Raw genomic sequence first — 27,050 nt, 5'->3', positions numbered from 1 at the left:
TGCAGAGCTCTTGCTGTAGACTCACCACTGCAACTTTGCTCTAGCTAGAGACTTGCCACACAAATTTGCTATAAATTGGAAAAGTGTCAACTGGAACTTGTGCTTCAAGTCAGTGGTGTATTTAGGTTTCGTGCTGCCCTAGGCCTGACTAAACTCGTGCACCCCCTAATTAAATTATGACCCACCCCTTCCTGTCAGGGCCACACCTTTCCTGTTTAAGACCCGCCCTGTCATCTTTAAACCCCACCCCTTCCTCTTTAGGCTCCACCTTTTCCACTCAGAGCTCCACCTCTTCCTCTCTGTGGGTACCAAGGGCCTACTTGTATGTTTTGTTGTTTTGTATACCATTTCAAATGTATCTATTATTTTCAGTGCCCATCAGTACAGTGCCATCAGTGCAGTCCCACCAGTGCCGCCTTATCAGTGCCCATCACTACAGTCCCATAAGTGCAGCCTTATCAGTGCAGCTTATCAGTGCCCATCAATACAGTCCCATTAGTGCAGCTTATCAGTGCCCATCAATACAGTCCCATTAGTGCAGCTTATCGAACAGAAAAAAAAGTGCACAAGAGGTATAAGAATCGTATCTGGCTGTCCTGGTGGTTCCCCTCATCCTCCTCTCTCCAATCGTAAACACAGAGCCCGGGCAGGAGGAAGTTGCGATAGATGCCACAGAGGAGGGTAGGTGGAGCCTCCATCAGTTGCTTTAAGTGCTCCCTCCCCGGTCATGTCACCACCAGAAAACAGCGCAGCTACAGGTTACAGTAAGCCGCCCGCTGCCAGTTGGGGGCTGTAGCTGGGGACAATTTGTCTGGGGGAGCCAGAACTTGGGAGGGGGGGCTTTTTTCGTGCTGGGACGTCGCCCCCCCCCCCCCCCCCCCCTGAAAAGTGCTGGTCTGGGCCTTAGCCAAGAAACAGCACTGACTGCACCCCCAACCACTACTTGCTTCGGCACCCCCGTCTAAAATTGTTCGCAGCTCACTTCTGCCCCCCATCCAAAACTCACCTCTGCACTCCCATCTACAACTCACTTCTGAACTCCTATCCGCAACTCATCTCTGCACCCCCAGCCACAACTCACCTTTGCACCCACAACTTACTACTACACCCCAATCCACAACTCACCTGCACCCCATGTCCATAACTCATATCTGCACACCCACCCATCCACAACCCACCTCTTCATTCCCACCCATCCACAACCCACCTCTTCATTCCCACACATGCACAACCCACCTCTGCACCCCCCCCACCCTTTTCCAACTCACATCTACACACCCACACTCTCTGGCAACTCACATCTGCACCGCCTGTGAACAACTCACCTCTGCGCCCTCTTTCTGCGACTCTCCCCTGCGCCCTCTTTCTGCGACTCTGCCCTGCGCCCTCTTTCTGCGACTCTCCCCTGCGCCCTCTTTCTGTGACTCACCCCTTCGCCCTCTTTCTGCGACTCACCCCTGCGCCCTCTTTCTGCAACTCACCTCTTCACCTCATGTCTGTTATTCACTTCTGCGCCCCCCATGCTTCTGCAATTCACCTATGCACGCCTCCCCCTTCAATGACCACAGCTCACTTCTTCACACTTACCTCTTTTTACAGCTAACCTCTGCACCCCTGGCCACAACTCACCTTTGCACCTTTTCCTACAGCTTATCTCTGCAACCCCCAACAGCTAAGCTTTGCATCTCTTTAACTCAGCTCCCTCTATATCTCCTCAGCTTTGCATAAGATACCCCCTTCTTTCTGGCTTTATCCACGCGGTGTGGCTGCAACTCTTTTCACTTGCCAGGATCATCAGGCCATCTGGACGTCTGAAGTAATGCCCCGCCCCGTACTCCTGCCCATGATCACACAGCACCAGGCAAGTGGACGCCAGCGGGAGAGATGCGCTCAGGGCTGTCACTAATAAGCACAGAACTGAGGCTTCTGTGTTTACTAGTGACAGTAGACAGCGGGGTGAGTACACCTGCGCTGAGCCTAGATGTCACGGAGGAGGTTAGGCGGAGCCTCCGTCAGTTGCCAATCACTGGCCGCTAATCCCCGCCCTACCTCCCCGGCCAAGTCACGCTGCTAGTCCCCGCCCTCCCTCTCCGGACAAGTCATGCCGCTCTTTCGCCACTACAGGCTGCAGTAAGCCACCTGCCTGGAGGTCTGTAGCTGGAACGGTTTGTGTGCGGGAGCCAGGACTCGGCAGAGGGGGGCTTTTTTTCGTGCGGGGATGCCGCCCCCCGCAAAGTGCCGCCCTACGCCTGGGCCTTGTCGGCCTAGGCCAAGAAACAGCACTGCTTCAAGTGCTCTGCAAGTGTACAACTTGCCAGTGAAAATGTGCAGCACGTTATCAGACTAACAATTCAACACTGCCACAAATTTATGGCAAGGTATCCTTGCTATCTGGGACAGACGGGTGACCTGTCCTTTTACTACCCACACACAACATGTGCACCAAGCCTAGAAGCCAGAGTCTTAAATAGACTCTGCCCAATCCAAGATGGCTGCCAGAGTTACATGGAGTGCCAGCATCCAATAGGATCACTCCCCCAGTGACCCCGGAAACGATAGAGTAACCATGTTCCTCTTGACTTCCTTTCCCTCTGCAATGGTGCTGCGGTCGAGTGCCACCTGCAATGGAGAGGCACCTGCCTAAATATGCAAAAAATAGATGCATAGTAGAGCTGTTCACAACCATTCATGTCTATGAGCGGCTGTACGTAGCACATGGACTTTCCAGGTGGAGGAAACATGGCAGAATTTATGTTGCAGGGGCACAGGCGCACGTGTGCAAGACACATTAAAAAGGACCTCTTCAGACTTCAGGACTGGGGCATTGTCCAGACACTTTGAGCAGTTCTACTTTAGTTCTATTGCTTTCCACCATTGGATGCTTGGTTTCAGCTATTATCATGTTTGGATCCTGGAACTAGCATTAAAGCAGAACTGCAGCCATGACAAAATTAATAAATAAATATTTTAAATTAAAAGTTTTGTAACTGTTTTCCTGCTTTTGTTTTGGGCTGCTTGGAAAAAGAAATCATGTCCTATAATTTGGGAATGTAACAATAAATGAAGCCTGCTTATGTGGGTTCCAGGCAGCGAGCATCCAATTGCACATTCAGCAGTGAGCTTTCCTCAATCAACTTTTAGAGACTAATTGTATCTGTAAGTTGTAACCTTCAGCCTACAGGTATTGTTTGAGTGTACAATTTCCGGGCCACAATTGTGAAGGCCTAGGTAGTTGGTCACCTGATTTCTGCTGAAGGGGAGGTTCAGCCAATCTGAACTCTGATCCTTCTCAATTCCCCAAAGGCAGGATGCCCTCCAGGGGCCAGCTTAAGGGCAGCCACCCGACTGCATCACACCGCAGAGCTCCGCATGTGCAGGGCGCTGCTAACTCTACGTGTATATTGAAAAGTTCTTTGGTGTGGGCCTTTTTTGATACGTGTGCAGCAGATCACACCGTTGCTGTTTGCAACATATGTCTGAAGCGTATTAAGCGTGTCCAAAACAGCAGCCGCTTGGGCACCACATACTTGACCAGACATGTCGACCTCCCATGCAGTCCGTTGCCAACAGTACTTAAAAGACCCACACCAAATAACAAGGCGGACCTCTCCTTGCTCCTCATCAGCTGGGATCTCCAACCCCACTATACCTTCAGTCCTCTCAGAAACCTGCACTGAGAGGAATGAAGGTGTAGAATTAGGTGTGCCAAGTACTTGCGGGCAATCTGCTATCGCTACACCAACATCCGATTGTAGCAGGCAAATTTCCCTACCCCAGTTGCTAAACCGTCAAAAGAAATTCAGTCCCAGGCATCCACATGCTCAGCGGCTGAATGCTAGCTTGGCTAATTTGCTAGCACTCTAACTGCTGCCTTTTTAGCTGGTAGACTCTGCCCCCTTTCGTGAATTTGTGGAATGTGCGATACCTCAGTGGCAAGTTCCCAAATACCATTTCTTTTCACAGAAGACCATTCCAGCTCTCTACCAGTATGTGGAAGGCAATTTCTTGGTCTCGTTGGACAGGGCAGTCAGCGGTAAGGTGCATATTACCGCTGACTCATGGTCCAGCAGGCATGGACAGGGATGTTACCTTTCTTTCACGGCGCACTGGGTAACTCTGCTGGCAGCTGGGAGGGATGCAGGACAGGGTGCAGTATTGTTGGAGCTTGTTCCGCCACCTCGCCTCCAAAATGCTAGTAGTGTTGATTCTGCAACACCTCTCTCCTCCACCCCCTCCTCTTCTTCTTTCTCTATGGCCTCTTCCGGTGCTTCGTAGACGTTCAAGGGGCTACACAAGCACTAAGGAAAAAAGTTGCTTTGCTTAGGGGACAGGACCCACACTGGGGCAGAGATTATGTCAGCTCTGCAGGGGCAGACTCAGAGGTGGTTGACGCCACGCCAGCTTCAGCCAGGAATGGTGGTTCGCGACAATGGCACCAACCTCCTCTCCACCCTCCGACAGGGACACTTGACCCATGTTACCTGTTTGGCTCACGTCCTTAATTTGGTGGTGCAGTGGTTCTTGTGCAGGTACCCGGGCTTACAGGATCTCCTGAGGCAGGCCAGGAAAGTCTGTGGGCATTTCCGCCAGTCATATAATGTCAGTACTCGGCTGGCTGACCTTCAAAAGGAATGCAACCTGCCCAAGAACTGCCTCATTTGTGACATGCCCACCAGGTGGAACTCAACGTTGGCAATGCTGCAGTGGCTGCACATGCAGCAGAGGGCCATCAATGAGTACCTGTGTGAGTATGGCACCAGGACAGGGTCAGGGGAGCTTGGCTTTTTTTCGCCACACCAGTGGCAACTGATCAAGGATGGATGCACTGTCCTGTCACCATTTGAGGAGGCCACGATGGTGAGCAGTGACAGTGCATGCATCAGTGATACTGTCCCTCTTGTCTTCCTGTTGGAGCACACGCTTTGTGGAATAATGGACAGGGCACTTGAGGCAAAACAGAGGGACGAAAAGGAGGACTTCCTTACCTCTCAAGGCCCCCTTTATCCAGACAGTATTCCTGCGGGCCCGCCGATCACACAGGAAGAGGAGGAGGAGGATGAGGATTGTGTCAGCATGGAGGTGGAGCCTGGCACTCAGCATCAGCAGCAGTCTTCAAGGGATCGTTTTCAGTCCCCAGAAACCCATGGACTTGTATGTGGCTGGGAGGAGGTGGCTGCGGATCATGTCATCCTTAGTGACCCAGAGGACTCCAGATAGACTGCCTCAGCAAACCTTCGCTGCATGGCCTCCCTGATCCTGCAAAGCCTGCGAAAGGACCCTCGGATTTGTGGTATCAAGGAGAGGGATCATTACTGGCTGGCAACCCTTCTTGATCCACGTTACAAGGGTAAGGTTGCGGAATTTATCCAGCTTTCGCAAAGGGAGCAGAGGATGAAACGGGAGGCCTTGCAGAAAGGTTTGTGCAATGCGTTTCCAGAGCCTGAGAGGTTACAATTTCCTGGTCCTCCTGGACAACGTGTTGCTGAGGCTTCGGTCAGTCACAGAAGGAGTGCTGGAGAAGGTGGCCGCCTGACCGATGTGTTCAGCCAATTCTTTAGTCTGCAGCCCCATGGTCTGATGAGTTCCAGCAACCATCGCCAGCGTCTGATTTACATGGTGCAGGAATACCTAGGGGCAAGATCAGACTTGGAGACCTTTCCAACCGAAAATCCACTGGGTTATTGGGCCTTGAGGATGGATCACTGGCCAGAGCTTGCACAATATGCAATTGAGCTACTGGCCCTGTCCTGCATCCAGCGTTCTTTCTGAACGCACATTCGGTGCTACTGGAGGCTTTGTAACCGATCACAGAGTGCGCCTGTCCACAGACTCAGTTGATTGGCTCACCTTCATAAAAATGAATCAGTCTTGGATCACCAGCTACCAAGCAACTGATGCTGATGTAACCGATTAATTTTTCTATGAATGTGAGATCCCTTGAAGACTGCCTATGCTGAGTGACTATCCCAGTGATGGTGAACCTTGGCACCCCAGATGTTTTGGAACTACATTTCCCATGATGCTCAATTACATTGCAGAGTGCTTGAGCATCATGGGAAATGTAGTTCCAAAACATCTGGGGTGCCAAGGTTCGCCATCACTATACTATCCTGTTATGCCGAGTGACTATCCTATTCCTTCTCAATGTTCATGTTGATAGCTTCTAAGAACATTTTTGTTTCAGGGCACCACCACCAGTGCCTAAGGTAATTACAATTTTTGCTGTAATATTTCACAGCAGGGTTCATTCCTGCGCTCAACTAGAGTATCCTTAAGGGGTTGCAGTGTTGTGGCACCACCACCAGTGCCTAAGGCCCAATTTTTCTGCCCCTGTTTAACAGGGGCATGTAATTACAACTTTTGCTGTAATATTTCACAGCAGGGCCCGTTCTTGCGCTCAACAAGAGTATCTGTGAGGCTTTACAGTGTTGTGCCACCACCACCGCCTAAGGCCCAATTTTTCTGCCCCTATTTGCGCTAATATTTCACAGCAGGGCTTGTTCCTGCGCTCAACAACAGAATCTGTGAGGGGGTTACAGTGTTGTGGCACCACCACTGCCTAAGACCCAATTTTTCTGCCCCTGTTTAACAGGGGCATGTAATTACAATTTGTAATCTAATATTTCACAGCAGGGCCCATTCCTGCACCCATCAAGAGTAACTGTGAGGGCTTACAATCTTGTGGCACCACCACCACACCACCATCAAAAGCCCAATTTTTCTGCCCCTGTTCAACAGGGGCATGTAATTACAATTCTTGATATAATATTTCACAGCAGGGCCCGTTCCAGCGCCCACCAAGAGTAATTGAGGGCTTACAGTGTTCTGGTACCACCAACACCTAAGGCCCAATTTTCTGCAGAGTATATAGGGCAGGCAGTATAGTATAAACAGGCGGTCCCCTATTTTCAAACATCCGACTTACAAACGACTCCTACTTACAAATGGAGGGAGACAACAGGAATTGAGAGGAAATCTACCCCTAGGAAGGGAAATTCTCTCCTGTAAGATTTAATATGGGAAAAAGGTGTCTCCACTGATGCTTTATCACCAATCCTTGTTTCCCTAATAACCCCACATTTTCAAAATCCAATTGTCACTGGGACAGAAAGTGAGGTGAAATCTTCTGAACAGGGGCACAGACAGCAAAACAAATGTTACAGGGGTGATAACCCTTCCCTATGTTATCCAAAAAGCTTAAAAATTGATTTTTTGGCTGGAGCTACACTTACAAAATGTACCTGATCCAAATTACAAACAGATTCAACTTAAGAACAAACCTAAAGTCCCTGTTATGTTTGGACCACCTGTAGACTGCTGTCCAGAGTATATAGGGCCTGGGGGCCCCACTCCTTTTCTTTTTTTAATTTGGGTGCAGGGTTCCCCTTAATATCCATACATGACCAAAAGGACCCAATCCCTGTTGCTTGTGCACCTTTTTCTATCACACTTTTTGACTTCCACTCAACCTTCCATTAATATGCTTGGATACAGCACTCTGAACAGCCAGCTTCTTTAGCAATGACCTTTTGTGACTTACCCTCCTTGTGACTGTCTTCTGGACAACTGTCAAGTCAGCAGTCTTCCCCATGATTGTGTAACCTACGGAACCAAACTTAGAGACCGTTTAACCACTTCACACAAAATAACATACCTACAGGCCATTTTGTTGAAGTGGCTGTACCAGTGTGATGCCTGCAGCCAGAGGCATCACCCCGGTACCATTTTTTTAAAGCCGGCGCCCGGCTTTCTTATGATAACAATCGAGCCGGCAGCCAGGCTCTCTTATGATAACTACCGAGCCGGCGGTCGACTCTCTTATGATAACAACCAATGCAGTTATCACGAGCAGCGGGAGGGTTCATTCGTCTAAACTGGTAACCGTTAAAAAAATGTAAACGTCGCCTATAGAGATTTTTAAGTACCGTAGTTTGTGGCCATTCCACAGGTGCGCAATTTTAAAGCATAACATTTTAGGTATCTATTTACTCTGCATAACATCATTTTTCATAATATGCAAAAAAAATGGGCTAAATTTACTGCTTTCTTATTTTTTAATTCAAAAAAGTATATTTTTTCCCAAATTGCGCTTGTAAAAAAACGCTGCTGTGACATAAAATATTGCAATGACCGCCATATTATTCTCTAGGGTCTTTGCTCAAAAATTATGTATAATGTTTGGGGGTTCTAAGTAATTTTCTAGCAAAAAATACTGATTTTAACTTGTAAACAAGTATCAGAAATAGGCTTGAGTGGTTAAAGCAGGGGTCTCAAACTGGTGGCCCTGCAGCTGTTGCGGGACTACAAATCCCATCATGCCTCTGCCTGAGGGAGTCATGCTTGTGACTGTCAGCCTTGCAATGCCTCATGGGAATTGTAGTTTGGCAACAGCTGGAGGGCCACCAGTTTGAGACCCCTGAGTTAAAGGCTCAGGAAACCTTTACAGGTGTTTTGAGTAGCTGATTAGAGTGTGACGCCATGAGTCTACAATATTCATTGTTTTCACAATATTCTAATTTTCTGAGATACTGGATTTTGGGTGTTCATAGGCTGTAAGCCATAACGATCAAAATCAAAAAGAAAGAAATGCTTAAAATATATCACTCTGTGTATAATGAATCTATATAATATATGAGTTTTGCTTTTTCTATTGAATTACTGAAATAAATTAACTTTGTGATGATAGTCAATTTTTTTGAGATGCACCTGTACAGTGCAGTCCGAAGTTGTGCAATACAGCCAGCATTTTTGTATAGAGCAGGCAGAAGCCTATCAGTCCTGAAGTTCTACCATTTCAGGGAATCCTTTGCTTCCCATCCCTATCCAAGTTCCTCTTTCCAATCAAAACCCTAAAAGAAACCCCTAGACCAATTCTTTGCCAAAGGAGGAATGCTGTGTGCTTGGCTGTGCATGCTGTGGGTGGGGGAAATAGGCCCAAATAACCAGGGGCTCCTGCGGGTGTAGAGCTACATATAGAGTCTGCAAAGAAAGGTAGATCAGCATTATAAGGCCCAAGGCAGCAACAGACAGCCAACTAGATTACTAAATAGAACACTGATTTGCTTTATTGGCCAAAATAGTGCATAGTCACACTCTCATACAGATGAACCGTAAAGCCGTGTACACACGAGCAGAATGTCCAACAGAAAAAGTCAGACGAAAGCTTTTGATTGTATATTCCGATCGAGTGTGTGCCTCATTGGACTTTTGTTTTCGAAAATTCTGACGGACCTAGAAATGGAACATGTTCTAAATATTTCCGACGGAACCAATTCCTATAGTGAAAACCGCTCGTCTGTATGCTGTTCCGTCGGACCAAAAACGACGCATGCTCTGAAGCAAGGACGAGACGGAAGCTATTGGTTACCGGCTATTGAACTTCCTTTTTCTAGTCCCGGCGTACGTGCTGTACGTCACCGCATTCTGGACGGTCGGACTTTGGTCGGACTTTGGTTTGACCGTGTGTAGGCAAGATCACTTGAATGGAATTCCGTCGGAGAAACCTTCGGAGTTTATTTTGACGGCAAAACTGGTCGTGTGTACAGGGCATTACAGATCAATGCCTTTCTGGTCTGGTCAGTGAGGAAGTGACACAGTAGAAGCAGATGAGTGATTTCTTTGCTCTACAAGCAATTCCGGTCATTACATTTGTACCTTGATAAAGGGGACGTACAAGTCTCTGAAATGCCAGTCTTGCTGCTGTTCTTCATTCATGCTTTGAAGTGAAGTTCACTTCAAATCTTCTCCAGAGTGCTGTCTGTCTGTAACCTGTTCCTGAATGGCTATAGATGTATGCATGTAGGATTGACTTCCTTTTACTCCTAGCAATCCTGTTGCTGGTGAGTTGCCACCATCATCAGGATCACCTTACTCTTCATTTTCATTCCAGCAATACCTACCATAGCTGCATTTAATATTTTTCTATAGTTTTACTTTAAAATGTCCCGTATTAAACCTTTTAGTTCCATGTGCCTTGTCCATTATACACAATCATACACGGTAGCATAAATAGAACCATGTGTTTAGCAGATGTCGTAGAAGCAGATTTTAATCTTCTCAGTTTTACTACTTTGATCAATCAATATTATAGAGCAATTTGTTCTTTTTTATTCTTGGCACCCTATGGGGTATTGTATTATTGGTGTGCAAAATACTTTGCAATCTCACTTTTGCAGAATGTTAACATATGGCGTATAAGCATCATTCATGGGGCAGGCGCTCTATTTTTTTAATTTATATTCATTGTAATTTTTCCCTCAGCAAAAGAGAAACCTCTGTGGGATCCCCTTTACGTCTGTGCGGTTTGCTGCAGTATGAAACACACGTTTTACTGCTGGAATGCATGACTAGGAATGAGTGAAATTGAGAGATTTCATTTCCCCAAAACACTTGTGGATATCATGAGATTTCCTTGAAATGTTGGTGTTATGTCATAATGCATTGTAATCAATGGGAAAGGAGAAATAAAGTGGTTTTGGTAGTTTTTCAGGGTGCAATAGCCTTTAAATGGCTCCTGAAGGTTAATTGAAGCTTTTTCAGCTATGCAGGACCTGTTCTTGTGCCAAAAAACAACCTCTTATAACCCTGTTTAATGTTGGCGATAAGAAGTGGGGCTTCCCCCTTATTGCAAGAAGGGTTTGCCCAAGGGCTTGGAATTACAAATCTAAGGTTGCAATTGAACTCTTGAGCTTTCATTTGCAAGACTGAGAGGAACAAATAGAACTCTGCTTAGTATCAGCGGTAGAATCCTTACCTGCCTAAAGCTAAGCCTTCCTTTTCTAAGGCAAGAGAGTGCTCTGATCCCTGGTGACATCCTTGATAATGTAGTCATGGAGGGTGCCAATGAGACTTTTACCATCAACGGGTATACACAACAAATGATTTTTCACTGGTGTTCTGTCAACCAAAATTTCAGCCAAAGGGTCCTCCGCCTGTGCACAGACAGGACACCATTCTGGATATTAGTCATATAACATCCACAAGCCAGTCAACACTATAGCACATGGCAGCAGGCATGATTTCATAATTTTAGGAGAACTGAATGGTCAGTTGGGATAGGCCCTGGTTCTTCGGAAACATCTTTGGACCAAACACCCAAGGTTTTGGGGTGAGGACTACAATGACCTGTCAGGGAGAATATCATCAACAGGCACAGTCCGTGTCTTGTTAAGAAATAGCTGGATCCACAATGGAAATGGCCTGCTTTTGATCAGCTCCTCCTCCATGGGGTAATGCTAAGAAAAACACCTGGTAGGAATCATAGCTTTGCAGGATTAGGCAAGTCACTGTACAAAATGGGTTTCAGTAACACGTGTTCTGGGAATGCTTTTACATGCTCTTAAAGGAACCCAACTGTTAACCTTGGAAAATGCAGATGCAGACTGCTCAAGTCAAGACATTTGTATTCCATGTCATAATATGTGTATACTGAAATGGTATACATACAGTATTTCCAGGAATTAATGAGTTATGTCAGTATGTAAGCAGATACAGTTAGCTAATCTTCCACTAGGTGGCTCTGTCCCAAAAAAGTGTATGGTAACAGTGAATAGTGTAACTGGGTGTTAGGTCCTTTTAGACAAATTGTTTCTGTAGTGATGTAATGCGTAAAGTTAGTGTCTATATACTGTATATATATATATATATGCCCCGTGCCCCGTACACACGATCAGATTTTCCGAAAATGTGTGATAGGACCTTGTTGTCGGAAATTCCGACCGTGTGTGGGCTCCATCACACATTTTCCATCGGATTTTCTGACACAAAGTTTGAGAGCAGGCTATAAAATTTTCCGACAACAAAATCCGTTGTCGGAATTTCCGATCGTGTGTACACAAATCCGACGGACAAAGTGCCACGCATGCTCAGAATAAATAAAGAGATGAAAGCTATTGGCCTCTGCCCTGTTTATAGTCCCAACGTACGTGTTTTACGTCACCGCGTTTAGAACGATCGGATTTTCCGACAACTTTGTGTGACCGTGTGTATGCAAGACAAGTTTGAGCCAACATCCGTCGGAAAAAATCCTAGGATTTTGTTGTCGGAATGTCCGAACAAAGTCCGACCGTGTGTACGGGGCATTATGGTGGTGGAGGCTAGAGCGGGTTGCAAAAAGCCTTTTAGGCCAAGTCAAGTATTCTCTGAAGTGAGTCTATCACCCCGGAGGCCCTGCATCTTCATCCCAGTTGAGTTCAGGTACGGCCTCTGTTGTTATTGGTGTGGATCAGCCTATCTGCAAAAGATGCAAAGTGAGTTCTTCTATTTCTGCAGCATAGGTCGATTCCTAATAGAACAAAAAGTCATCTTAAGAAAAGTGTGAAATAAGGGAAAATACATGTTTTTTGTTTGTCAGTGATCAATTCTCCTGTAGATGGAGGTATAACCCAGTTGTCTCAAGAATTACCCCGTGTCCCTTTATAAATGATTAAGAACGGTTGCTTTACTAACAGTGCATTAGGTAGTGTGTAGGTGGGCAGGGCTGCTATTAGAAATCGCGGGGCCCAGTACAGCCTTCCTGACAGGCTCCCCACTCCAAAAATATTAAACCAATATTTATTTTCATACATCAGGGGATACAGAGCCATAGTAGTTACTATGTGGGTTATAGGCCACCTTCAGGTGATGGACACTGGCACGCCCTAAGACAAAAAGTGCACTCCCTATATAACCCCTCCCACTACTGGAAGTACCTCAGTTTTTTCGCCAATGTCTAGGTGTTGGTCACTGAGTAAAGATGTGCTGAGCTGAGCTCCTCTGGAGCAATCCTTGCTGGGGCTAGCTATGCTGATGGATCCATTCAAGGTGTCTTTCTGGCCGAATGGAATGGTACCCGGGCCTCGTATCCGAAGAAACAAGGTTTTTTGCCTGTGAATGTTTCTCTTTTTAAAGAGCTGGACCCCGGAATCCAGTACTTTTTGGTATTAAGGCCTTAAAGTTTACTGCCGGTGGTGCTATTGCAGGTCCATGATTGTGGGTTTCCTCGAGGATCCCCGGCTCCTGAAGGTTTAACGGAACCCACCGTGAAGGTTGAAGATTGGTTCTGTTGGTTTACCACAGAAAACCCTGCGGCAGGAAAGGTAAGTGGAGTTTTTCTAATAAATTTTTAAAATTTTATTATGAATTGTCTCCTTTAAAGTAAATGTTGTTAATGCCGTTTTCTTTCTTTAGTCTCCTCCACGCCATCCCTCCCTCACTCACAAGCCGATCCTGTTGGATCGGAGGCCCGTGCTTGCGCGGGAAAGCTCTTTTTGAAAGAGAAAGGAGAGGGGCGCGATGCGAGATGGGGGCGAGGCTTAGCGCGGTGTTGGCGTCCTCCAACGCGGGAGTGTGTTTTAAAAAAAAAAAAAACTCCATTTGTGCTGCCTGCTTAACACATTTACTATTTGCATGAGGCTGAGCATTAATAGTAGCGGCAGTGGCTGGACTATTGCTCAAGCAGTGGATGTGATTTCTTCTGATAGTACCTCTGCTTTGTGCATCGGTCAGAAGGGGGTTAAAACACCCCCAAAATAGGGATAAAAGGGTCCCCCTCAAAGCTCTGGAAAGCCTACTCATCTCTACAAATGGCATCCTCCCCTGAGAGGGAGTGGCTGGTCAGAATGAGCATCGGGGCCATGAAATGTTTGCAACTGTTTTCAACACTGCAGCCCCTGTGTATTTTACCAAAAGATCTTTTTTCCCTCAGCCATGATGGGTTTAAAAAAAAAAAAGTTTAGCGACTTTATTCGCACAGGTTCTCTTCCATTGCCCAGGACCCTCAAACTGAGGAACTAGGGGCTGGAGAAGACGAATCCCTTGTGGTGAGGCTGATGACTCCTCTTCTGAATTGTCAACTGTGGGAGAATCAGCTGGTTTCAATCATAAGATTGATGGTGCAATTTCTTGCTGTATGGTCTGCTCCACATTTATGCTCCCTTAACTGAGTGTTTGAGTTCGCTAAAGCCTCCTCAAACTGTGCATGCCTTTTCCTGTCCATTATTGCTGGAAAAGCTTTTTTGTATCTGAGAGGATCTCCCAGGTAAACATTATTTTTCCTCCTAAAAAAGTTTTTTACACTTTATCCTATGGTGGAGGAAATTCACTAAGTAGAGTATAGAAGCAATTAACGCTGCTATATCCTCTGCGAATAAGAGCTTTTGTTCAGCAGACAATGCTCAAATGCTTAGGCATCCAAAGGATAAAGTGTTGGAACTCCTGTTAAAAAAAAAAAAAACACTTTTTTTTTTCTCTGGCAGGTTGAGCAGCCTGCACTGACAGATCTGACAGCTTTATATTTGCAATAATTGCTTTGTGAGTTTTTATTGTAGAACCCCACAAGGTCCTCATGCAGGTGCTTGCTTTATAAACTAGCCAAACGCACAACTGCTGAGATGCCCACGGCCACATCACCCTGAAAGTGCTCGATCTCATCTGATTTCAGAGGCTAAGCAGGGTCAGGCCTAGTTAGTACCTGTATGAGAGACCGCCTGGGAATACCAGGTGCTATACACGGCTCTGTGCACATTGTTGCTAACACAAACAGCTAAACGCATGAGTGCGGGAAGGCATGTCAGTGGAGGATAAACTTCCTTTCACCATACAGAAGCTCCTGGCTAGTCTTCCTTTTGTGGTGAAACAGCTATTTGAGAATGTTTGGATAATTCAACCAAAGAAATTCTAGTGGGTAAAGTATCCCCCTTTGCCATTTAAGTAAAGGAGTAAATATATTTTCATTTTTAAAGCTCCTTCTTTTGTGCCAGGGGCATCAGGCTCCAGGTTGTCACGATGGCTTCCACCGTCAAAAGGTAATCCTCAGAATTAACCCCAGGGACAAAAGAGGTCTTGGGGGAGGAAAACTACAAGATACTGAAGCCTCCTTATGAGGAGGCGCCCCGCTCGCTCAATAGGGGGAATTCTTCTGCAGTTCTCAAGGATCTGACAGGAAGATGAATAGGGGACTTCCTCAATAGCTCCAAGGTACAAGCTGGAGTTCCAAGAGTTCTCATCTCCTCATTTTTTTCTCAGATCAAAACATTCCTAAAGATTCAGAAAAAAGAAGTCTTTCTCTCAAGTATTGGACCATTTTTTTGGGCAAAAGTGGTCATGGTGGTCCCCATGTAAGAGCAGAGGTTGGGGTTTGGTTAAATCCAAATGGACATTCTGGATCTCAAAGATCTAAACTTTTCACCGCTCACCAGAAATTTCTACGCTTCAAGGTAGAAAATCTTTATTTCCAGTTTGTAGCTCTACCTTTTCGGGCTAGCTACTGCACCTCTAGTGTTTATAAAGATCCTGACTCCTCCTTTAGCCAGGTTAGGGGCTCAAAGTATAACGATACTAGCCTACTTAGACGATCTACTCTTGACAGATCAATTGGTAGCCCGTTTAAACCAAAGTCTGGTCACCGCAGTCAGCTACCTGGAATACTTTAGGTTGGATCCTCAACCTAGAAAAATCCTCTTTAAAACCATCAAGGAGATTGCAGTACTTAGGGCTGATCATAAATACAGTCCAGAAAAGGGTATTTTTGCCCCAGAAAATAATCGGTTCCTTAAAGGAATTGATTCGGTTAGTCAAAACAAAGAAGAATTCTATTCATCTTTGCATGAGTTTATTGGGAAAAATGGTGGCTTCTTTCGAGGCCGTTCCTTATGCGCAGTTTCATTCAAGACTGCTGCAAAACAGTATCCTGCCAACTTGGAACAAGAAGGTCCAAACTCTGGACTTCCCGATGCATTTATCCGCCAAAGTGCATCAGAGTCTCAATTGGTGGTTAATACCCAAAAATCTTCAAAAAGAAAAATCCTTTCTATCGGTTACCTGGAAAGTAGTAATAACCCTTTTGGGCTGAGAAGCAGTCCTGGAAGAAGCGTCTGTCCAAGGAAAGTGGTCCAAATCAGAGATGACCTTGCCCATCAATATTCTAGAGATTCGGGGAGTACGCCTGACCCTAAAGGCCTGGATGCTCAGACTACGAAATTATCCTGTCAGGATCCAATCCGACAATGCCACATCTGTGGCTTTTATCAATCACCAAGGGGGCACGAGAAGTCGTGCGGCCCAGAGAGAGGTGAATCATATTCTGTCTTGGGCAGAAAACAACATCCCTTGCCTATCAGCAGTTTTCATTCCAGGGATGGGGAATTGGCAGGCGGACTACTTGAGTCACCAACAATTGTTCCCGGGAGAATGGTCCCTTCACCCCGACATCTTTTTGTCAATATGGCAAAAATGGGGAGTTCCGGACGTGGATCTGTTTGCATCCAGGTTCAACAACAAGATCGACAACTTTGTGTCAAGGACAAGGGATCCGATGGTATACGGAACAGATGCCTTGGTCTTTCCATGGGATCAGTTTTCTCTGATCCATGCATTCCCTCCTGTTCTGCTGCTTCCGTGTCTCCTATGCAGGATCAAGCAAGATGGAAAGGAGGTGATTCTGGTGGTCCCAGCATGGCCCAGGAGATCTTGGTTTGCTCTTTGCCGAGATCATAAGGATGGTGGTAGGGGACTCTTGGACCCTACCCCTGTGGCCAGACCCTCTCTCGCAAGGTCCGGTGTTCCATTCTACCTTACAAACCCTAAACGTTTGGCTATTGAGACCCACATTCTAAAGGACCGTGGCCTGTCAGCTTCAGTAGTTTCTACCTTGGTTAATGCTAGAAAGCCGGCCTCCAGAATCATATATTATAGAGTCTGGAAGGCATATGTCTCCTGGTGTGAATCCAGGGGTTGGCAAGGAAATATATCATAGGTAGGATCCTTGAGTTCCTACAGATGGGATCAGTAATGAAGCTAGCCTTGAGCACTATCAAGGGCCAGGTGTCAGCCTTATCGGTGTTTTTTCAACGACCACTTGCTTCAGACCCTCTGGTTCGTAACCTTATCCAGGGGGTAACGCGGATTAATCCCCCAGTTAAGTCAACCCTGAACCCTTGGGACTTAAATTTAGTCCTGTAGGCTGTACAAAAACAGCCTTTTGAACAAGATATTCCCTTTATCCTCTTGATGAGGGAAATAGTTTTCTTGGTTGCCATATCTTCTGCAAGGAGTGTATCAGAGTTGGCTGCTCTTTCCTGTAAAGAGCCATATTTGATTATTCATAAGGATAAGGTTGTATTGCGGCCTCATCCTAATTTTCTACCGACGGTAGTGTCAGGTTTTCATTTAAACCAGGATATTGTTCTGCCTTCATTTTTTCCACAACCTCGTTCTGTGGAAGAAAAGTCACTACATTCTCTTGATGTGGTGAGAGTGGTCAAGGTCTATTTAAAAGCGACTGCTCAAATTCGTAAAACAGATGATTTGTTTGTGTTGCCAGACGATCCTAAAAGAGGACATTTCTAAATGGATTCGTCAAGTGATTATTCAAGATTATGGTTTAAAGAGGGAAAACCCTCCTTTTCGTATTAAAGCGCACTCCACCAGGTCTGTTAGTGCTTCTTGGGCAGTGCATCATCACCAAGCCTCCATGGCTCACATCTGCAAGGCTGCAACTTGGTCTTGAATCCATACATTTACCAGATTCTATCAAGTAGATGTAAAAGGTCATGAGGATATCACCTTTGGGTGCAGTGTACTGCAGGCTGCAGTATAAGTCCTCTAGTCTCTTGGTGCCCTACTTTTGTTGTGTCTCCCTCCCTTCAGTTGACATTGCCAGGGGCGTAACTAGAAATAGCAGGGCCCCATAGCAAAATGTTGTATGGGGCCCCCCTACAAACAACAGCCCCCCCCCCACAGCTGCCCTAGTGTCAATGCAGCATGACCTGTGCCACATACAGCATGACCTGTGCTCAATGCAGCGTGACCTGTGCCCAATACAGCGTGACCTGTGCCCCATACAGCATGACCTGTGCCCCATACAGCGTGACCTGTGCCCCATACAGCGTGACCTGTGCCTAATACAGCCTGGCCTGCCTGTGCCCCATACAGCCCCACCTATGCAGAGGAAGAGGCAAGCCACTCGGATCAGCAGAGAGCGGGATTGCCCGCTGTAATAGCTTTCATTTGAATTTCCTGTCTTCCCGGGGCTCATTGTCACATAGCCCCACCTCTTGGCCCGACACCTTTGATAACGTCACATGTCCCGCATTGGATCAGCGTTCTGTCTATCAAAGGCACTGGGCCAAAAGGTGGAGCTATATGACGTGAGCCCCGGGAACACTGGAAGTTCTAAATGAAAGCTCTTACATCGGGCAATTCAGCTCTCTGCTGATACGGACAGCTCGCCTCTTCCTTTCCTCTCTCTTCCCCTGGCTGGGAGACTGTGCCGGCGGTGCTCGTATCCTCACTGGGCCCCACTCGGCTGCAGGCCCCATAGCGCCCGCATGGGTCGCTATGGTGGTAGTTACGCCCATGGACATTGCTATGGGACATCCCACATAGTAACTACTATGGCTCTGTGTCCCCTGATGTATGAAAAGAAAATAGGATTTTTAAAAAAGCTTACCAGTAAAATAATTTTCTTTGAAGTACATTAGGAGACACAGAGATCCCTTCCTTCTTGTTATACACGTGTATTGCTTTGCTACAAAACTGAGGTACTCCCAGTAGTGGGAGGGGTTATATAGGGAGTGGAATTTTTGTCTCAGGGCGTGCCAGTGTCCATCACCTGAAGGTAGCCTATAACCCACATAGTAACTACTATGGCTCTGTGTCCCCTGATGTACTTCAAAGAAAAGGATTTTACAGGTAAGCTGTTTTTAAAATCCTATTTTTCATTAAAAATACACTAAAATCTTTATTAGTGGACACAAACATAACATAACTTACAAAATTCCTGCTAAATCTAAAAGATAAAATTGTATCAATTGTTCTTGCACTGAATTTATTCTCTCTGGAGAAGAGACGCTTGAGAAGGGATATGATTTCAATATACAAATACCATACTGGTGACCCTACAATAGAAATAAAACTTTTTCGCAGAAGAGAGTTTAACAAGACTCGCGGCCACTCATTAAAATTAGAAGAAAAGAGGTTTAACCTTAAACTACGTAGAGGGTTCTTTACAGTAAGAGTGGCAAGGATGTGGAATTCCCTTCCACAGGCGGTGGTCTCAGCGGGGAGCATTGATAGCTTCAAGAAACTATTAGATAATCACCTGAATGACCGCAACATACAGGGATATATAATGTAATACTGACACATAATCACACACATACATTGGACTTGATGGACTTGTGTCTTTTTTCAACCTCACCTACTATGTAACTATGTAAAGTTTTGCGTGTGAACACAGTTTACTATGCTTCAGTTATAAATGAACACAGTGCCGATCTTCATTTAGAAAAGGAAGGGGGCGGTAAATTACATATTTACCAACCCGTTCCCCAGCTCTCTATTCTGAACCCGCCTCCCTCCGTGTTCCCAGGGGAGGTAAGCTGGCAGCGCTCGGGAGGGGGTGGCACACACAGCAGAGGGAATCAAATGTTGGTAGGACAGAGAGGATGATCAGTGCAGTGGGGTTGCATTAACAGTAAAGATGCCCTGTGTGTCTCTCCATGCAGCAGCTGAAAGCAGGCCAGAAGGAGAGGGGTAGAAACTAGCTTTCAGCTGCTGCAGGGAGAGACACGCAGAGAATTGTTCCTGTAATTGCCCCCCCCCCTCCAGCCACACCAATCATCCTCCCTGTCCTGCCCACATCTGATTCTCCCTGCTGCCCGGGCCCCCTGTGTGCACGGGCCCCGCACAGGACTGGTGGTACCCCCTTATCAGCAGCCATGTAGAGGGGTACCTCATCACTGCAGTTTGTAGTTCATAAAATTCATAGTCAATAATATTCATGAAGGTTCTGTTTTGTTCAAGCACTTCAAGTTCATAATAATTCAGTCTACATGAATGTACAGTATGTCTGCATTAAAATATAAAGATCCAGTACAAAAATTTGCATTTCTCCAAGGCCATGACATACAAAGAAATAATTAAGGTGACTGGTAAAAATAAGAGCTGTTTTAACGTCATAAAACCATGCGGATAAAAACGAAGGTGCGTTGACAATATGCCCCCCTGACTTTTCTTTACTTCACTTCCAGATCCGACAGGCTAGATCTGGCCAGATCAGTAAACCGAAAACCTATTGTGTATGGTTACTCACTGTACTTACCTAACGTAAAAACTCCTGTATGTTCACTGCTGCATTAAAATGATGCTGCTCAAAAGAGTTACCGAGTTTCATGGAGTTTGTCTTGTTAGCTGAAAACTCTGTGGCAATACACACGATGAACAGCAGGTGTAGTCATTGTACATTGCTGGCAAGAATGACTTTTGGATTGCCTATTCTAGGTTTATCAACGAGCATGAAATTTGGTAAATGAAAGTTCAAGTATGAATAAATTTGTTCTTTCTAATTACCATAGACTATATAAACAGTGGGTAGCCCATGCTCGCAGCTGTCCTGGAAGCAGTATAGTTCAGAAATTTAAATTCCAGCTTACACATAACTAGCCTTAAAATGGTCCCCTCCCTGCTTCTAACACCTATGCTTACCAACCTGTGTAAGAAAGATGTATACACTTACCTATTTTCAGGCCGCTCTGGTCACGTGATCTGGCTCCCGTCAGCCAACGCAGCTGCAGGGGAGATGAGGGAGCACTGACAACGAATGGGCCATTGAAGCCTGTGGGTGACGTCACCCCTTAAGATTTTACCAGCTGTTGTCGGAGTGCTCCCTTCTCTTCCCTGCAGCCACCACTGTCTGTCACAGGAGATCACATGACCAGACTGGGTTGAGAAGAGGTAAGTATATACACAGGTTAGTTAGCATAGATGTTGGGGGGGAGGGGACAGTTTTAAGGCTAGCTAGGTATAAGCTTGAATTCCACTTTAACAGGTTAACCTTAAAGTGGGAGTAAACTCCCATGCATGAATTATACCTATAGGTAAACCTATAATAAGGTTTACCTATAGGTACTGTAAATATCTCCTAAACATGCGCCGTTTAGGAGATATTTACTGTAGATGCAGCCGGTGACATCACTGGCTCATGCATTCTGAAGGGATGGCAGAACTATAGTACGGCGCTGTAGCCATCTTTTGGCTATAGCGTGGTACTGAAGTGGTTACTTCTGAAACTCCATTAACATGTTGATGATGCTTATATGGGATTTTAGTTATTAGGTTTACATACACTTTAAAGCCTAATTCTTACTGCTGGACCACATCAATCTCTGCACTGCAGCACAGCGGCTGGTGTGCTGTGTGATCTGGCTGAGATCAGTGCTGTGATAATGCGCTAAGCTCGGTGGATCACACCCTTCTTTTTTTTTTTTTTATAAAATTAACTTTATTGAGATGTAACACAGACACTTCATAAATGTTTATACCATATCAGAAATAATAGTGAGTTTGCCACATCCCTGTGTATATATAGAATGATTTTTGGATACCCCCAAATTGGGACTTTAAATTGGCAACCACACTAATAGATTATGTAAAAAATAATTTTATTGGTACAAATAGAAACTACAAAATCATCACACGATTATTGCTAAAACAGTCATAAACATAAGACACAAACACACATAATACAATATCTTGCAGTAGAGTACAAAAGTACATATATAGAGTGGTCTCTCTCCAGTAGCCGAAAACACTTTCCGGTAGCCAACACCTAGGAAAAGCTTTCCGGTATCCAACGCGTTTCAGGTTCAAAGTCCTTTTATCAGGGGTATTTATATAGGAGAATTTTAAATTCTAATAAGTAACAAAAAATAAAGTAAAACATACCATAGTTTATGGTGCAAGACATCATTTTAACAGACATAATAAGCATAGTACACCCCATGTTGAAATGAGCAACCTACTGAGATATGGTGAATGGCACCACAGGGAGTATTCAGGCAAGACTAGAATTAACATTTGTTAGTGGATGGCGTGTGTGGAGGTCTAGTTCAGCCTATGGATTTTAAGTATCACAGCCCACAGGAAAGGAACCTGTCAATGGTCCCTCAGGCAGGGGTTGTGCAGCTGGGAACGATAACTAGGAAGGAGAGATAACAAAGAGACAGAGAGGGAGCGGTAAAACTAAACTGCCAGAACCTGCCAAAAAACTAATCTCAATGCATAGATAAGACTGGTATGTCACCAAAAGGTCCATAGACAACAGTGCTAAAGAACGTTGTATACAATCCCTGTCATAGATACATTCTATGCTATTTATAACCGTTGGATGGATTGCGCTAACTTTTTAGTTAATTTATATCGTACCACTTCTTAATGTGCCAAAAAACATAAAAATATTTTAAAAATTTTAAATATTTATGTGCCCTATTTCTTGTGAGAATCCTCACCAATAATTATTCCTATTGCTATCTACTTCAACTAATACACCAATACAAATATTTTCACACAATATTATCACCCATCAACAAAGTGCTAGTGCAAAAAAAAAGTGAAAAAATATAAAAAAATATATCCTTTCCTGCAGAGAAACCTTTTGTGGAACCAACCTAGCAGGAATTCATGTGTGGTATCAGCCAATTACTCCCACAAAATTCAAAACATTGGTCAAAGTGCACTGTGCCAAACAAATGTACCAAAAAAATATATAACAAAACACCAGTACATATATCCTTCTTTCGAAAAATACAATGTGCAAACAATTTTTTATATATTGTGCAAAAAAAATGTTTTATATATATATCAGGGTCACTATAAATGTCCTTAGTGAGTGATCAACTCTTTCTAGTGTCCCTATTTCTTGGTTCAGTGCTTCAACTTCCACCCTTATCGTGCCTACACCACCACCTAATAGAAATGGCCACTCACCAGATGAATGTGAGTGTGCGCCTTTGGACGCCTGAGAGCGGATCTCCAGTATCAGCAGGACTTTGGCGACTCAAAGCAACCCATCCGTGCATTAAACCAGTGTTTCTCATCTCCAGTCCTCAAGGCACCCCAAAAGGTCATGTTTTCAGGCTTACCATTATTTTGCACAGGTGATTTGATCAGTTTCACAACCTTAGTAATTACCACAGCCGTTTCATCTGAGGGAAATCCTGAAAACATGATCTGTTGGGGCGCCCTCAGGACTGGAGTTGTGAAACGCTGCATTAAACAACCACCGAAATACGGCGTTTTATCCCCCCAAGTTGGCAGGAACAACTGCTGAAATGCCCAGGCACAAGAAACAAGGGAATCATCCCCAGAAGCTGACGGAGTATTTTCCTTCCAGAGCCCAGGCAAAATGGCACGGGCGCCACATCCACGCCAGCTTCCGGAACTCAATTCCAGCCAGCCCAGCAAGGGAAACCCCCAAAAAGAAGCAGCCCTCCTAAATCTCCCAACTCTTCACCACCCACACCCTCATCTGGGAGCCCTGAGAAGTCCAGATTCTGGACAGATGCAATGGATGATGAGGTGAGCCCGTTATATCAGGGGACGATACCAGGGAGGACACCAGGGAGATGCCAGACTCAATTGAAGCGTTTCCCACAATCAGCCAGTCTTAGATACTGTTCTTAAAGAGATGCTAGTCTCCTTGAGAAGCTCTCTACATTCAGATATGGTATCTTGTATGCATAAGTTTAGAAAAGACCTGGGCTCTGTCTTTGAGAGAGTATCATATGTTGAGAACAAGATGGGGGAATATGCTGTAGCAATCAATGACCTGGTGGATGCTAATGATGAAAGGGATGAAGAAAATTGAGGCGCTAAAACCCAAAATGGCAGACATGGAGTACAGGGCCAGGAGGAATAATGTAAAGATAAGGGGAATCCCAGAATCTGTACAGCAGCATGACCTGCGTAGCTATGTTTCCCAACTCTTTGCCACAATCCTCCCCGACATGTCAGAGCTGGACTTTACAATTGATAGAATACACCGGCTACCTAAACCCTCCTACCTTTCTGAGAATAACCCTAGAGAGGTCATAATGAGACTGAATTTCTATCTAAAGAGAGATTGATGGCAGTGTCAAGACAAAAAGACCAAATTCCTGCACCTTACACCAATCTGCAATTTTATGCTGACCTATCGCAGTTCACGTTGCAAAAACACAGAAACCTGAACACGATAACAAAAGCCCTCAGAAGGTTAGAAACTTTTTCAGAGAGAAGCTTGACTTGGGGCATGATGCAGACATGACCCGCACGCTCTAGGGAAGGGGCCTGACGGCGGCGCCTGTGAGGGTGCATGGAGAGAGCTCTGCTGAACCAGCAGCAGCCGAGCGGGGTGAGAGACTGCAAGGCCCTGTGGATGATAGCCGCTGTGACCCACAGATTCTGAGCGGTGGATCGGAGCAGTCTGGAAGGGGGATCGGCATATGCGAGGTGAGCGGAGGAGTACGCTCTGGGAGCAATACACGGCATCCAGAAACACCTGGAGGAGGGGTGAGAGCCCCCCCGGAGGATTAAAGGTAGCTCCCGGAAGGTAAATGGGTGAATCAACTGTCCCCAGGTAAAATCGATTTTAAACTTTTTAATAGTGTGTGTCTTATTGCTGCCCAGAGACTCCGAGACTTTCTATTGTATATCATTAGCCTTGCGGCCAGGTGGCTTGTTGTCTGCTGTCCTCAATCGCTGCCATATGCTTGCTGCCCTTCCCTTGATTGCCCCAGATTGCTACCTGAGACTCTGGATCTAATATCTGCTGTATCATATTGCTGCCAGGTCACTATTTAGATTGGAAGATTGACCGGTGTATCTGGATTTATTTTCTGCTCTGCCATAGTGCGAGTCCTATGCTCTTGCCTCTTGATGTTGTATGGTCCTTGCATTGCAGTCTAATGGACTCACTCTTTTTGGAAACCCTCTACTGGTTGAATGCATCTATAAAGTACTCCCCCTCTAACAGGCCGCAAAGTCATATTAACGGGTTAAATATAGGTGACCGCATGATAAATGTGAATTCCCTTTCGGGACAGAGGGGAGGAGGGGGAACAAGGACTGTGTTTAAGAGTATCCTTCCTAATTAAGAGTTGGGTAAAAGTCGCATACTCCCGGGTGGGGGCTGGGTAAAGTCAAATATTCCCTGATATGCCCACTTGAAAGGAGATTAATTTGGGAAGAAAGAAAGCAATAAAAGTGAATATGAGAAGTCTGAATCAGAGTGAAGGAACCCAAGACCCCAAAAGAGAGCTTAAACTCAAGCACAACAAAGGAGTTGAACCCCAAAAGTCCAGGATTGGAAAAAAAACAGCTAGGGGCAAAAGAGAAAAAGAAAGAGTTGGCAAAACAAAAGGGGGACCAAGGAGATAAAACCAGGGAAGATATTGGAATGGAAAGTAGGATATTGGAAGTAGTATGGAAGAACAAAGGAATATATCTCAAATGCCAACTAAAATGGAAATGATGGAAATGTTTGCTAAACTGGAAAATTCTACTAAAAGTGAGATTTCTAATGTAAGAGCGGATATGGGTCATCTGTTGAGAAGAGTAGAAGAAGCAGAGGGAAAAAGAGAAAAACAAACCCAAGAAATTTTGGAATTAAAATTGCAAGTAAGGAAACTGCAAACTGACCATAGGGATATCTTATATAAGCTGAAAGACCAAGAAAATCAAAATAGACGCCAAAACTTAAGGATCAGAGCACTACCTGAACAGAATGGAGAAGACTTAGAGAAAAAAATGAAAAAAATATTTAACTCAGTTCTAGGTAGAGGAGAAGGAGATGATTTAAAGATTGATCGAGTTCACAGGGTGAGAAAACCCCCGGCTCTGAAAGAGGATGTGCCCCGAGATGTAATCATAAAATTCCATCAGTATGAGGATAAAGCTAGAATATGGAGTAAACTCAGAGGAATGCCTACAGATCGTAATAAAAAAACGCAATGGGCAGGGTCCTGATGACCAATATCGTTAGTCAATTCAGGTAACAGGTTACCGCCTCACCTAATAGGGTGGTGTTCCTTGTCAGAACAGGAGAAGTAGTCAAAATAAAAGGGGAGTGGGGATAGGACCCAAGGTGTCCTTACCTTCAGTGAAGGAAAAGGAACAAACTGCGGTTTAACCTGATATAACTTTATTAGAACAATTAGTAGAAAAACATTTTAATCATTGAAAGGAAAGCATAAACAATAGGAGATTGCATAAGGTAAAAACTGACAACGTTGTCACTTAAAAACGCATGCCCATGAGCTCAGCCATATCCCAGTCATCCACACGTGTCAATCATCTCAAGTCATTAAAGGGGTTGTAAAGGTAAAAATTTTTTCACCTTAATGCATTCTATGCATTAAGGTGAAAAAACTTCTGACAGAACCGCCGCCCCCAGCCCCCCCGTTTTACTTACCTGACGCCTCGAAAGTCAGCTTCGCGTTCCCGACATCTGTTCGTCCGCTCACCCTGGCCGCTGATTGGCTGCAGTGGATGGATTGAAAGCAGCGCAGCCATTGGCTCGCGCTACTGTCAATCACATCCGATGACGCGGCGCGCCGGGGGGCGGGGCCGAGTGATACAGCGAGCGGCTATAGCCGCCGGCTGTATCACGGGAGCGCGCCCGCAAGCACTCACCACCGTGCGAGGGAGCTCGCATTAAGGTGGTGAATGCTTGCGGGGAGGAGCTGAAACAGCCGCCGAGGGACCCCAGAAGACGAGGTTCGGGGCCACTCTGTGCAGAACGAGCTGCACAGTGAAGGTAAGTATAACATGTTTGTTATTTTAAAAAAAAAAAAAAAACACCTTTACAAACGCTTTAAGTGTGACTTACTATAAAATGCTTACATATGTTTAGGCAGGTGAGTTCGGGAAACCTTGGTAGCACAAGTTGGTACCCGTATTGTGCTTAACCATGGACCTCCAGACTCCCTATATGCCTATAGAGTTGCTGCATTAAGTCTTTACAGTGTTAAAGAAAGCATTGGTTATCTCAGACAAATAAATGCAATTCTGGCTAGAAAGTATTCCTGATAGTTAGTCGAATGCCTCCATTACAATATGAGAGAAGAGATCTCCAAGTGTTCACAGATTTGTCAGCAGGAACTTTGGCGGCAACTAAAACCCCTATTGGAACAATTGAGAGGGGCTAATATTAAATATAGTTGGGGGTTCCCGGCATTACTAATTGTCCAAAAGGAAGGAAGACCAGTGGGATTAAAGTTCATGGAAGAATTGCAAGACTTTTGTAAAAAATTAGA

At 45.3% G+C, this 27,050-nt stretch overlaps 1 long non-coding RNA gene across 1 annotated transcript in view; it reads right to left on the bottom strand.

Annotated features, from left to right (window-relative positions):
- The window catches only part of LOC141146152 (uncharacterized), a 161,214-nt gene extending 134,612 nt beyond the window's left edge, over positions 1–26,602 (bottom strand). The window contains exon 1 of the long non-coding RNA XR_012244732.1: positions 26,207–26,602. This is a non-coding gene — a long non-coding RNA (uncharacterized lncRNA). The remainder of the gene's footprint in view (positions 1–26,206) is intronic.
- Positions 26,603–27,050: the final 448 nt, after the last annotated feature.

Source organism: Aquarana catesbeiana, linkage group LG05, assembly GCF_042186555.1.
Source record: "Aquarana catesbeiana isolate 2022-GZ linkage group LG05, ASM4218655v1, whole genome shotgun sequence".
Classification (NCBI taxonomy): domain Eukaryota; kingdom Metazoa; phylum Chordata; class Amphibia; order Anura; family Ranidae; genus Aquarana; species Aquarana catesbeiana.
Note: the sequence above shows the minus strand (reverse complement) of the source record. Positions and strands in the feature narration are given on the sequence as shown.